Source organism: Phoca vitulina, unplaced genomic scaffold, assembly GCF_004348235.1.
Source record: "Phoca vitulina isolate PV1807 unplaced genomic scaffold, GSC_HSeal_1.0 scaffold54, whole genome shotgun sequence".
NCBI lineage: Eukaryota > Metazoa > Chordata > Mammalia > Carnivora > Phocidae > Phoca > Phoca vitulina.
The window spans coordinates 2,217,437-2,231,430 of NW_022589757.1; positions in this window are offsets into that span (position 1 = coordinate 2,217,437).

The following is a 13,994-nucleotide window of genomic DNA, read 5'->3' on the forward strand; positions in this document are numbered from 1 at the left end:
TCCTTTAAAAGAGGGGTAGACCTGACTAAGATCAGGGTCGGAGAGAAATCAACAGGTGGATCAAGAGAAAAGGAAGGAGAATGCAGGGCCGAGGAAGACCGGTAGGGAGGAGGCTAGGAGGTAAGGACGGGTGGCGGCGCGCAGGCCAGCTGGGAGATGAGGGGCCACTGGCAGGGGCTGCTGGCACCAGGGGTCCGGACTCAGGGTTGCTCTGGAACCTGCCCGGGAGCCATCGGCCGGGACGAAGGGGCCCGCGAGCCAGGAGGGGGCAGTGTGGAGGCGGCAGCGGCACGCGGGGCCCCACTGGGTCCGCACCTCCAGGCCTGGGGGTCCTGGAGGGGTCATTTGCCCAACGACGGGTTGCCGAGAGTGTGCAAGCCTGTCAAAGAAGAGGCCAGGTCCTCGGATCAGACTGAGGCCCAGGGATGGGGCAGGAACTTGTAGAAGAGCTGCCAACATCTGGAGCAGCCTTTGATTTCGTTTGTATTACAGGAGGTCGGTGATGGGGTGCGGTGTGCAGCTCTGGGTGTGCGTCCAGAGAACAGCCTGACCCCCATGGCACTGGGCGGTCTGTTACCTACATGCACACACTCTGCTTCCCGCCTCTCGACTCGGCCCGCCTCCACTTGGCAACGTGCAAGCACAGAAAGTCAATAAAACGCCTTAGCTGACCCTCTGCATGGCGCCCTGCAGGCCTCACGATTTCCGTGTGTGTGTGTGTGTGTGTGTGTGTGTGTGTGTGTGTGTGTGTTTCTCCCTGGAGCCACTCCCTGATCCCCCTCCTCCCCGCACGGTTTTCAACCACTGCTGATGGGGCCCCGTGTCTACCTTCTGGGCCCGTGGTTTCTCCTCTCTGTATCAGGGCTGGTGCCTGCCCACTCAAGCTCACTGTTGCTACGTTGCTCCCAGGACCTGAGCCCTTGCTGTTAGCCATGTATCCGGGTAATGTCCATCAGGGGTTTAGAAATGCAACCTTTCTTTGGAGTTAGGTTACAACTGTTTGGAAGTATTTCTATTTCCTATGCCACATGAATTCCCCACTCCTACATTAAGGGAATTTTGAAACTGTCTGGTCCATCCTGATTATTGCAGAAATTTACTAAATTTCTCTCTGGCTTACAACTCCACACTGTGTGGTAACCAGTGTGTGTTGTCAGATGACCAAATTTAAAGTGGAAGACACAGAACCAAAAAGATGCACATCCGAGCTGTGTGGGTGGTTTTCTTATTATAAAATACACATTATTTTAAATATATAATTTAAATATGTTAAATATCAAAATATACTAAAATACATGTGTGTGTTAGTTGATTATTTCTATGTGTTGAGCTAGGGAAGAATCACATTCAGGATTGTTATGAATTCTTGCTGTACTATTATCACTGACAAAAATAGCTATTCTAAATCATCCTTTTCTTTATAGCCTTATGATATTTTAAATCTGTTTGTCAATCTGCAACAGCTTTATTAAATTAAGCCAAGTCCAAACACTTCACTTCCACCCACATGAAAAAAGATAGATTCACTGTGACAAAAATAGCAGTTACCCCTAATGCAAAGCCTGTCAATCAGCAGAAAATAATCAGGTAAGCAGAATGGTACCCAGGACAGCTTTGGCTAGGACACCCAACAAGTTGGGGGCCCATACTTCCCAGAAGGGTACAGGCAATTTCAAGCCCCACCTGTAACACACACTGTGATAAAAATAAAATGCAAGCTTTTAAAAGAAACCAAGAAACATTTTTTTTGAAAAATTAATGAACCAAGCAAACTGCCATACCCTTGCTGTTCAAACTACATTTCAAAGAAGCCAAACAGCCCAGGAAGGAAAATTATCCTTTTTTAAAAAGTTTTATTTATTTATTTATCACACACACACACACACACACACACACACACACACACAGCACGAGCAGGGGGAGCAGCAGTGGGAAAGGGAGAAGCCAGCTCCCCGCTGAGCAGGGAGCCCGATGAGGGACTCGAACTCAGGACCCCGGGATCATCACCTGAGCTGAAGGCAGACGCTTACCCGACTGAGCCACCCAGATGCCTCCAAGGAAAATTATCTTTAACAGAAGAATTCCAGTACATAAATACAGAAGGAATAACAGCATTTTAAAAAATCACCATTTTGCAACTCCTAATAAATAATGTTTCTAGGCAAGTATTAGGGAAAGGGTGATGGGGAACTTTATGTTCACTGGATCTGACAGCAACTGGATCCGAGCAAGTGATGAACAGAGAGACAATGCAGACAGCATGTGCCTCCCTAGGGATGGCCATAAAAATACCCCACCTCCAACGAAGTTGCAAAAATGCAAAAACAAAACCAAAACTGACCTTGAACTTGATCAAACCTCCAGGTTTAACAACTGGTCTACAGGAAGTACAGGGAATAGAACACCACGCCAAACACTACCACAGAAAGGCAATCAGATAAACCCCAAACATGGAAAATTCTATAGAACCAGTGACCAGGCTTTTCAACAAATAAATGACAAGAACAGAAGGGGAGGGGAGTGTTAGAGATTGAAAGACACATCAACCACATGCAGTGGGTGGATCTCCTTGGGATCCTGATTGGAATAAAACAATAGTAAAAAGACATTTATGAGACAACTATGAACATTTGAACAATGACTATGTATCAGACAATATTAAAGGATCATTGTTAATTTTTTTTAGTTATAGTAAGTTTCATGTTTGTGTGGAAAAAAAGGGAAGGGGGTCCCTGTCTGTTAGAGAGAGTATCAAAGCCTTTCCAGACGGAATAACATGATGTCTGGAATTGTTTCAGAGATAATCCAGCAGGGGAGATGGTAGAGGTGGAATAGATAGGGCAAGACTGGCTGATAGTGGGTGATGGATACACAGGGGTCCATTTATCCTATTCTTTTTGTGTTGACATTTCTTACTAGAGAGTCCTTCTTGAATCACCCAAACGGGTGATCAGTGCCTTGCAAAGGCAGCTCCAGAATAACATAAGCTTGCTTGTTCTCCACCTGTTAGTTCTTCTGCTCACCCCCTCCATCAAAGCACCCCTCTAACTTCCAATGTCCCCCCAAAAGACCCTGTGAGCCAGGTGACCATTGTCCCTGGCCCTGTATACTCAGTATCCTGCCCCCTCCTGCCTCTTTTACCCTGTCCTGTCCCTGAGCCACCCTCCATCCTAGGTCCATGTTTAGATTTTAGACCAAGAATGTGCTTCTTTTGCCATCTTCTTCTTGCCCGCTTCCAGGAGCGGCCCCTCATCCTCACCCCGCCTCTCCTTCCCCGGATCCCACTCCTGGCACAGGTTCCTGCAAGCCAAGCAGTGTTCACAGACCTCCTTGCTCTGTATGGGGCCTGCCTCTCAATACAGTGATTGTAAGAATGGATTCAGAGGTTCTACATCCACGACTTCCCCAGAGATTCCTGTCTCAACATGAGCTAAATAAGAGGCCCCCACTTTGGCTTCAGGTTCCAGCCATGTTCTCCAATCTAGCTTCTAGAGTCAGGAGATACCAGGCTGTTCATAAACCATCCTGGAGGTTCTCTGACCCCCGTCTAACCAGTGGGTTTATGACTGTGCACTACTGTGTAGAGCCATGGTGGAAAGCAGGTGTCTGGACCAACCAAACCTTTCTTCCTCTACTTACTGCCTATTAACGCATCATCAGGAAAGGTCCAGTGTTGGCCCCAATTTCAGGTCACCAAGAATCAACAACACATCATTAAAAACTAAATATTGGACGAGATGAGCCTAAAACATCTCATACCCTATACCCAGGAAGCTCTCAGAAGCCAACCTGAAGAGACTTCCACCAAGTGAAGCATCAGTAAGAGGGACTGCAATGGAGGGAAACACACCAAAAACACGTAAGTTTACAACAAACACATGTAAGTTTACGACAATGCTAAAACTCAAACAAACAAAAACTAATTGGTCACCGTTAGAGAATGCTAGGAAACCAAATCATTATTTTCAAAATTGTTTAAAAAAATTTTTTTTTAAAAACCCTCCCAACATTTATCCTTTTTCTTGTAGGACTGTACCACTGGGTAACCAAATAGTAGATGAGGAATAGTTTTCTTTAAAGAAGAATTGCAACTAATAAAGGAAGAACGAAGAAGTAGATTGTCGTGATTTTGCAGCTCCTAATGTATTAATAAACCTAGCATTCATCAGTAACAGCACCGATGCCCAGACAGGTATCATGCACTTCATGATGAAAGGACACAACACCTACAAAGTAATCTTGCGTCTCAAAAAATCAAACCAGAATTTGATCAAGCCTCGATATAATTACCAATTTATGGATTAGAGAGGACAGGGGAACGATTTCTAACTGCATAGACCATAGGGATGCAGCCGCCAAATCCAGCCCGGGGAAACTCGACAGGACAAACGACGTGGTTTCTTCAATAATTACGTGTTGGGGGGGGGGGGAAGAAAGGTTGGAGACAAAAATTATATGTTAAAGGAAACTTAAAAAAAGACATCAACCAACTACAATACAATCAATCTTGGTTGATTTCTAATTCAAACTATATTTTTTTCAAAACCTCTCATTACATTTATGGGAAAGCTGATCATTTGAACATTGGCTGGGTATTTGATAACATTAAGCAATTTTTATTTTTTAGAGGTAATCATAGTATTGTGGTTATGTTTTTTTAATAAGAATCTTTATCTTTTAAATATGCATGCTGAGGGGGAGCCTGGATGGCTCAGTGGATTAAGCGTCTGCCTTCGGCTCAGGTCACGATCTCAGGGTCCTGGGATCGAACCCCGAGTCTGGCTCCCTGCTCAGCGGGGAGTCTGCTTCTCCCTCTCCCTCTGCCTCTCCCCCCCTCATGCTCTTGCTCACTTTTTTTCTCTCTCTCTCAAATGAGTAAAAAAAATCTTTAAAAAAAACATGCATGCTGAAAATATTATGGATGAGGTGACATGATGTCTTGGATCTGTGGGAGAATAACGAGCGTGAGGACAATGCCTGAAGATGGAGTCAGGACTGGCCTCAAGGTGACAGCTGCTCAGGAAGATGGACGTGGGGATTCGCTGTACTCTGCCCACTAAACTCCCCATAAAAAAGCATTTTATAAGAACATGTATATTGTAGCCTGGCGGGATAATTTATGGAGTTATTATTTTGTTATTATTCTTATTATTCTTACAGCTATTAAAAGAGATAAAAAAATTAAAAGTGAATCTTTCTCTCTCCTCCCCAGTCACCCCTTCCCAGGGCAAGCTGTGCTTTGAGTCCCGGAGAACCGGGGCTTCTTTCGCAAACAGGGCAGACGCAAAAGGCCTTTGCTTTCAAAAGCCTTCCCACAAACACACCAACAGCTGAACTGTCTGGAGAGAGCAGGTGGGGTCTCTGGGCTTGGGGAGGCGGAAGGTCAGAGGAGGGCGGGCATGCAGGAGGGGAAGGAAGGTCCCCTCCTCTACAGCTCGGCTTCTTCTATAGTTCACTGTAGTCTTAACACCCATCGTGTGGAGAAAGCTCCATGTTTAGAGAAGGTGCTCAGGTTCCCACTGGTTTCTTCACAAGGGCCATGCTAGTTCCCCATACAGCAACCCGAGAAGATGATAGGACGTGTCAGGTGGTGCTGGCTGATGAGAAACAATGGTCATGTTGTGGTAAATATAGTCGGTTTTAGAGGTATTACGAAAGCGCCCGGATTCTTGTGTGACACAGGTAAGCTGAGGGCTCTTCATGATATGATTGGACATTAGGTACTTGGCAGTCAGACTCGATTTAGAAAAACAAAGGCACCAGAGTGTGATGGTCACTTTTCATGCTAAGGATCATGTTATCCATTAATTCCTTCCTGATATTGAAACACTACAAACCCCAAATCTCTTCGCATTTATCTTTAGACACACAGTTTTTGTTAATGACTTACTTTTGGTAGCCATGACGCTGCTGACTCATCTAGATCTAGCCCCTATAATTTCTAATGAAGCCCCCAACAGTGCTAATTGGGCCCTGATTAATCTTGACTCCTTTCCACTCAGGGCTGAAGATCGTGAGCGTTTAAAAGAAATTGGGAAATCATGGGGATCGTGATAGTTCACTAAGAATGTGACAAGAGGGGATATTCTTGGATTTCACAAGCAAGTAAAAAGTTTGGAGCTGTCGTTGAGTTGGACACAAAATACCTGCAGTATTTTCCAATCTAGGTGAGTCCAAATTGTCTCAGGGAGTCTGACAGCCCATTGAAAAGAAAGACCTGGGTGAGGGTCTAGACACACAGAGGCCCTCAGTGGTACTGGTGGATGGGGATGCAGCGGGATCTGGGATCTTATGGATACTTCGTTTCCTCTGTGTCTTTCTCCTCTTCCCCAACTTAAATTTGGATTGCCCCCAGGTTCAGACCTCAGAGCCCTCCTCCTCCCTATCCCACTGCCCTCCCTAAGTGATCCCACCCAACCCCACAGCTTTAAACATCACCAAACACTGACTCTTCCAACCACAGCCTCTGCCCTGGGCTCCAGGCTCTGATAACCAGCCTGCGTGTTTAGTTGGTTTCTCCATGTTGCCACATCCCCCACCATACCCTCCATTCCCCCCAAAGCTTGACTAATGGCACCTTGTCACTCTGGCCAAAACCTGGTGGTTTTCCTTGACATTTTTCTCTTTCTCCACTCACATTGAATCCATCAGGAAATCCTTTTGATTCTACCTCCCAAATGGATCGAGGCCAACCACTTCTCACCCCAACTATCATTGTCACCCTTGTCTGAGAGGCAAAATCCCATGCGACAGGCCACGGACTGATTCCACACCATTCAGTGGCTTCTCTTCACAGTTAGCAAATATCCAAAGTCCTTTCCCAGACTACGCAGCCCTTCATGTTCTGGGCCTGCCTCCCTCTCCATCCCCAACTCCTGCCCCCCTCTCTTTACCCAGGCTACCACGGCCTCAGCGGCCTCCTTGCTGTTCCTCCAAGCTGCCAAACACTTGGCACTTGCTGTTCTCTCTGCAGTGAATGCTCTTCCCCAATGCTCCTTAATTTCTTTCAGGTCACTGTTCAAATGTCACCTCCTTGGAGAGGACATCCCATATTGCCCTGGCTGGAACGGAGCCCCAACATCATCTTATCCTTATCTTGGTTTTTCTCTGCAGTGTTTATTCCTATATGACATATAGATTGATTGACTCATGGCGTCTCCCGGACTAGAAGCCAAGTTCCATTAGGGTAGGGACTTGGTTTTGTTCACTAGAGCAGTTCCGAGCACAGAGTAACATTGAATAAATGTTTACGGAATGAATGAGGTTAAAATGACATGTCTGCCCTTTTTCATAAAATTCATGAGGTCACTAGTTTAGGAAAACAGCCTTCCTGATTCCCAGAAATACTCCAAGGACCTGAACTCAACCTCATTATATAATTCTAAAAGATTTACTATATAAGAACGTATTTCTATTAATCACTCAACAGATATTGACTGAGCACTTTGTAGAGACAGATACTTATCAAGCCCTTAATGCTCAGAGTATCCCTACAAGGTAGATATGATGACTGCCATCTTATAGCTGGGCAACCGAAGTAGAGACCCATCCCAGGGTCACGTATCCTGCACCTTGCACAGGTGGAATCCCGGAAGCAGGTCCATTCTTTCCCCTAAGCCATGCTGTAAAACTATTTTAGCATGAGCTTCAAGCCATCTCATTCCAGAACATTCTCTCCCACCCAGTACTAGCAGCAATACCCACAGGAGCATAATAACCTCTTGTGATTCATCCAGTCATCCCCCCTATGAAGCCCTTTGGGAGTCCCACACGCAGAGCTGGCTGCTTTCTGCTCTGATCCCAAAACACCTCGCTAACACTGCTGAACACCTATTGCTTGGTATAACTGCTTGTCTTGATGTCTCCCCCATAAGACTGAAACCTCTCAAGGACAAGGACTGTGTCTCATTCATTGCGGCATCACTGGTGCCCAGAACAGCATCCGGCGCATACTGGGAATTCAATAAAACTTGACTGAATGAGCAGACGAACTGTCATTAGGAACTGCGATTACATCTCAAGAAGCTGGTGGTGGAGCAGAGGGCCACGTGGGCCCTCGTTCCAGCTTCGGTGATCACTCTTCCCCTCTTATTTGCGTGTTTATTTCCCCAGTTCCTATTTCTTTGCTTGAATATTTGGGACATATCCTGCCAACTGTTCGGTGTGACAGTGGCTCATTCTTACTCAGCACCTCCTCCAACTGATAACTGTTCAGAGTGAGAGCGTACCTCTTGAATTGGGATTCTTTTTTTTTTTAAGATTTTTATTTATTTATTTGAGATAAAGTATGAGCAGGGGGAGGGGCAGAGAGAGAGGGAGAGGGAGAAGCAGACTCCCCGCTAAGCAGGGAGCCCAATGCGGGACTCGATCCCAGGACCCCAAGATCATGACCTGAGCTGAAGGCAGACGCTTAACCAACTGAGCCCCCCCCGCCCCGGTGCCCCTTGAGTTGGGATTCTGCCGTAATGATATGCTTTGTGGGCTCCATTTCACTGCAGCTGGGGTGGGGGGTGGGGGGTGGTTCTTGTTTCTGTCTGGCTGGAAACAGTCTGCAAGGGCTCAAATTTGGTGCCTCCTGGAACTAATCCAATTGAATCCTCCAGTACACATTGTCATGGGCCTTTAGAAAACTCAAGTCACCAATGGAATGCAGACATTTAAAAAATCAATAGATACTATTTTTTACCTGTCAAATTGGCAATATTAAAAGCCAAAAAAATGCTGAGGGTTTCTCCAGAACAGCTCGAAAATACATTCTTAACAATAGGCTTACAAATAGGGGCGTCCCCAGCTCTTTAAACATGACTCAACCATTCTACTTCTAAGAATATATTCTAAGCAAATAATTAAGATTTAACTACCCGGATGTTTATAACGATTTATCATAATAGAGAGAAACTGGAAATTATTTAAATGACCAGGAATAAGGAACTAGTTAAATAAATTACAACAGATCCCAACAATTAGATACTATTCTGTGATTAAATTTATATTTTGGGTGAAGATACATGAACACAGAAAAATTGTTCATGGTGTATTGAAGTACAGATTACATAATAGCATGTGTCGTATGAACCTTGTCATAAATATTTGCTGTGTTTATTTATTTCTCCTCCCCCAGGTGGGGGTAGCCAGGGGTTGAATGATCCCTGGGATGATTCCTGCCTTCCACGGATGCCTAGGAGCAGGAACTCCTCAGCCCCCGGCTGTCCCTCCCAGGACTCTGACCTGAACCCATGCAAGGTCACCCCCCGAGACAGGGGCCCTTGACAGGCTGTCCCAGTTAGAAGGTGGTTGCTATGTGTTGCTCCTTGCTTCTTTGCCCCCAGAAGCCCTCTTGGCTCCTGTCTGCCCTGAGCCTTGTTCCCCCACTCCCGTGGGCTCTGTGAGCACCTCTGCCTCCCAGTGAATAATCAATCCCCTTTTGCTTTGGTTAAGCAGGCTTGTTTCCATCCTTATAGTCAAGAACCCCAACCAATCGACTCCCCCGTGATATTTTGAAGAAGTTCTATAAAGATACGTAGTCAGTTAAGCAGCTGCCTTCGGCTCAGGTCATGATCCCAGGGTCCTGGGATCGAGCCCCGCATCGGGCTCCCTGCTCCACGGGAAGCCTGCTTCTCTCTCCCCACTCCCTGCCGCTCTGCCTGCTTGTGCTAGCTCTGTGTCTCTGACAAATAAATAAAATCTAAAAAAAAAAAAAGATATATAGTCTGGGGTTTTCTTTTTTGCTTCCTGGTATTTTTCTAATTTCTTTTTAATAGCTATGCATTGCTTTAAAAATACTGTAGCAATTTTTAGAGTATTTTACGTTTTACATTGCTTTCCCAAAAGACCCTTTCCTCTGGAGACCCTCAAAATTAGAATCAGATCTGACCACATGCATCATCACTGGGTCCGTGTGTCAGGAAGGCAGGCAGGTGTCCTAAGGGCAGCACGGGGGTGCCTTGGCCCCCCTACACACTCTCACCCTTTACTAAATATATGGGTGCCCAGTGAAGTGGAGCATTCACAGATGTTATCTAGTTTTAACAAAACTAGCCTCCCTAAACTGATAAGAGGCTTAAAAAGTTTCCCACAAAGTGGCCTGGAATTGAAAATAGCACTGGCCCTGTTAGCAGAAGTGAGCACCAAGAAAATGGCAGAGCTGTGTGTCAGCTAAGTGACAAGTCTCATCTGATTTCGTGAAAAGTAACTAAAAAAGATTGTGAATTATCAAGAAGACCAGCCGGCAAATCAATTTACCTTCATTCTCACTAACAATGAACTTTGCCCCCGGGGACATCATGTCTTGAGCGGGTAACCGGGCTCCGAATGGAGCCACCACAGCCAGCAAGATATTTAAAAACTGAGCATGTCCAGGAGACCCTGGGTGGCTCAGTCGGTTAAGCGTCTGCCTTCGGCTCAGGTCATGATCCCGGGGTCCTGGGATTGAGCCCCGCATCGGGCTCCCTGCTCTGCGGGGAGTCTGCTTCTCCCTCTCCTTCCACCCCTCCCCTGCTCTCTCTCTCTCTCAAATAAATACAATCTTTTAAAAAATAAATAAAAATAAAAACTAAGCATTCAGAACACAAAAACAAACCCTGAATTTCTTGAGGTACACCTGAAGTCAGGTAATACTCAATCCATACTTTCATAAATTGCATAAACTTAGTGATAAACGGTTAGACCCTCTGTCAAGATTTCGTACGGAGCAGCTGACGACTAACCAGGGAAGGATCATCTGCACAGCCACGCCTGTAAAACTATGTCCACATTTTCAGAATGAGCTATTTTATCCTACCTCCTTCTCCAAAGAACTGGAGTTGGCCCCAAATTTTCAACTTCATGAATTTTTTTGATCAAAATAAAACACTGTTTCCTCAAATGAATGAGAGTTTTCTCCAGGAGGTGAGGTGAATAATTTATGCCACTTTAAAAGCACTAAAAAAAAGGCACTATGGCTGCCAGCAAATTTTAAAAAAGAAGAAAGATCCAGCAATCCCACTTCTGGGTATTTATCCAAAATAATTGAAAGCAGGGTCTCCGAGAGAGAGATATACACTCATGTTCATAGCAGCCTTATTCACCAGAGCCAAGAAGTGAAAGCAATTCAAATGTGGTGCCTATTTCTGCACAGCCGCCTTTGGACAGGACCCAGATATTTACTACTACCACTTTTTTTTTTAAAGATTTTATTTATTTATTTATCTGAGAGAGAGAGAGAGAGAGAGAGAGAGAGAGAGCACAAGTTGGGGGAGGGGCAGAGGGAGAGAATCTTCAAGCAAACTAACTCCCTGCTGAGCACAGAGACTGATCTGGGGCTCCACACGCGGGGCTCGATCTCACCACCCTGAGATCATGACCTAAGCTGAAACCAAGAGTCGGACGCTTAACCGACTGAGCCACCCAGGCACCCCATGAAGTAAAAGCAATTCAAATGCCCCCCCCCAATTGATGAATGAACAAAATGTGGTACGTATGTACCATGGAGTATTATTCAGCCTTTAAAAGGAAGGAAATCCTGACACCTGCTACAACATGGATGACCCTTGAGGACATTATGCTGAGTGAAATAAGCCAGTCACAAAGAGACAAATACTGTATGATTCAATTTACACACAGTATCTAACTCACAGTCATCAAACTCACAGAAACAAAGTAGAATAGTATTTGCTAGTGGCAGGGGGGAAAGGGGCATTTTCTAATGGGTATAAAATTTCAGATTTGCAAGATGAAAAGGTTCTGGAGATCTATTTCACAAGAACATACTCAGCACTATTGAACTGTACACTTAACAAATAATTAAGATGGTTCATTTTACACTGTTTTTTTTACTACAGTTTTAAGAAAGATGAAGCACTGCCTAAAACCTCCTAATTTCATAATCTAGAAGTAAATTTCAGAGCTTAAAGTTAACAGCACCAGGATAGCAAATCTCCTGGTATCTCTACTACTGTGCCTTAGGTGGCTCTCCACCCTCAATCCATAGATTAAATACATTATTACCTACCTGCCTACCCAGGCAGCAGGCCTCTCCCTCTCCCACCCTCCCCCTCTCCCCTTTCCCTCCTCCCCTCTCCACCCACCCCCTTCTCCTTTTCCTCCTTCACTTCCTCCATACCCAGGCTGGTTTCCTATAAGTAAAACTTGTGTCATACCTTATACCCATTTAAATAATTTTCACTTTTATTACCTCATTTGATTTTCCCACCAGCCCTGTAAGGTCAGTGTTCTTTCCACTTTGCAAATTAAGATGCAGAGACCCAGCAATATTAAATGACTGCACCCTCTGCCTTGTCAGTCAGTGGCAGAGCCTAGCTCCACACCCCACGCTTCACTTCACAATATAGTACTGCCCCCGAGATTCTGTCCTAAGGGCCTGGATGGGAGCCAGGAGTCCCGATTTCTAAAAGACACCCCTCCCAGGTGTCCTGACGCACGAGATTAATGACCCAACTTGAAGAAACAGGCAGCTACCCCGCCCAGCACGAGGTGGGGCGTATGTGACCAGGGGGCTCTCTGCTTTTTTAACGTGCCCAGAAGAGGCAACGTAGGACACTGACCTTCTACAAGGAAGTGGCTGTATGAACAAGGCACTCTCTCACCTGGAAGCAGCTAGAAAAGGCAAAGGAGGGAAAGCAGGAAGGAAGAGAGAAAGATGTAGATGCACCCCATGCCACGGAAAATAATCCTGCCAGTGGAAATCCCAACCAGTCTTGGACATTCTCTTTGTCTTTCAGCACTTGGCACTTGGATGCTTGGGAAACGGGAGAAGCAGAGCTGGGCTCTATTTTCCATGTGAGGTGCACGGCAGGGGAGCACCTGACCAGAGTGAGTCACGGACAACACAGGGATCGGAGTGGGGGTACCTCCTGACTCCCAGGCCCGTGCTCGGGGCCCTGAGCCAGGCAGCGTCCCCAACCCGGAGGTGCGAGGATGAAGCTGTCTCCCCACCCGGCCCCACGGAGCTGGGGGGAGTGGCAGGCTCTGCAGAAGGCAGGGGTCATAAGGACAAGCAAACCCTGCAAAGCAAACCCTGCACAGGAGACCAAGCACTCCTCTTGCCAGGAAAATGCCCTTGTGGTTGAAATCAGAGGCTGGCGGCTAAGTGGGAGAGAGAGGTAAAATATGAACCGAAATGGTCTGAATAGAAAGACACGTGTACCCTTCGTGACTATGCCACGTTTATTCTGCAACTAGGAGATAAAACGAGATTTCTGTGGGAAGTCTGTGTTGCTCTTTTTTGGAGGCCTTAAAAAAAAAAAACCCAAATTTGTGCTAAAGATAAATGAATCAGATTCCAAAGAGCTAACTCTTAAGACTACTAAAGAGACAGAATTTCCTTGAGACAGGCTGTGAAGTAGGACATCAGTCGGAACTTTCGAGAGAATTCTAGACGGGAGTACCTGATCCTGAGGCATCCTTCAAGGAGGGTGCCACTCCTCAGAAAGATTATGAAGACATCAGGGCTAACTCACCAAACTGTGCTTCTCAGGCACCGGGGTCATGCAGGGCAACAGGCTTCTAGAAGAGAACCCCGAGCCGCCCGTGTGCTCCAAACAAGTCCACGCCCGGCTCTCCGCCCCGGGCACCAGCACACGCTTCGCCGCGGCATGTTGGTGCTGGCCACTGCTGCTGGACCACGTGCCCCCGAGTGCACTGCCTTAAAGGACCTTTCACGTCCCTGCCGCCCTCCTCAGCGGCTGCAGTGTGTCCCGGATCGCAAGGGGTCTGAGGGTCCACCACACCCCCCTTCCCCATGCTGCTCCACCCTGGCCCAAAGGCATGTGGCTCAGACCCCCGTTGGGTGGTGAATCTCACACACATGGCTAAGTGAGCCGCACGCCCACCTTCCACTTGGGTTTCAACCCTAGCAGAATTCTGGGAAAGGGGAGGCACAAATGCCTCCCATCACTGCACCTTCCATAAGTGATGCTTCCTCACCCTCATTTGTATTTGCTACTCCAGCAGCCTGGGTTATTACTCGGGAATGGCAGGGAAGCCAGCCCCCCCCC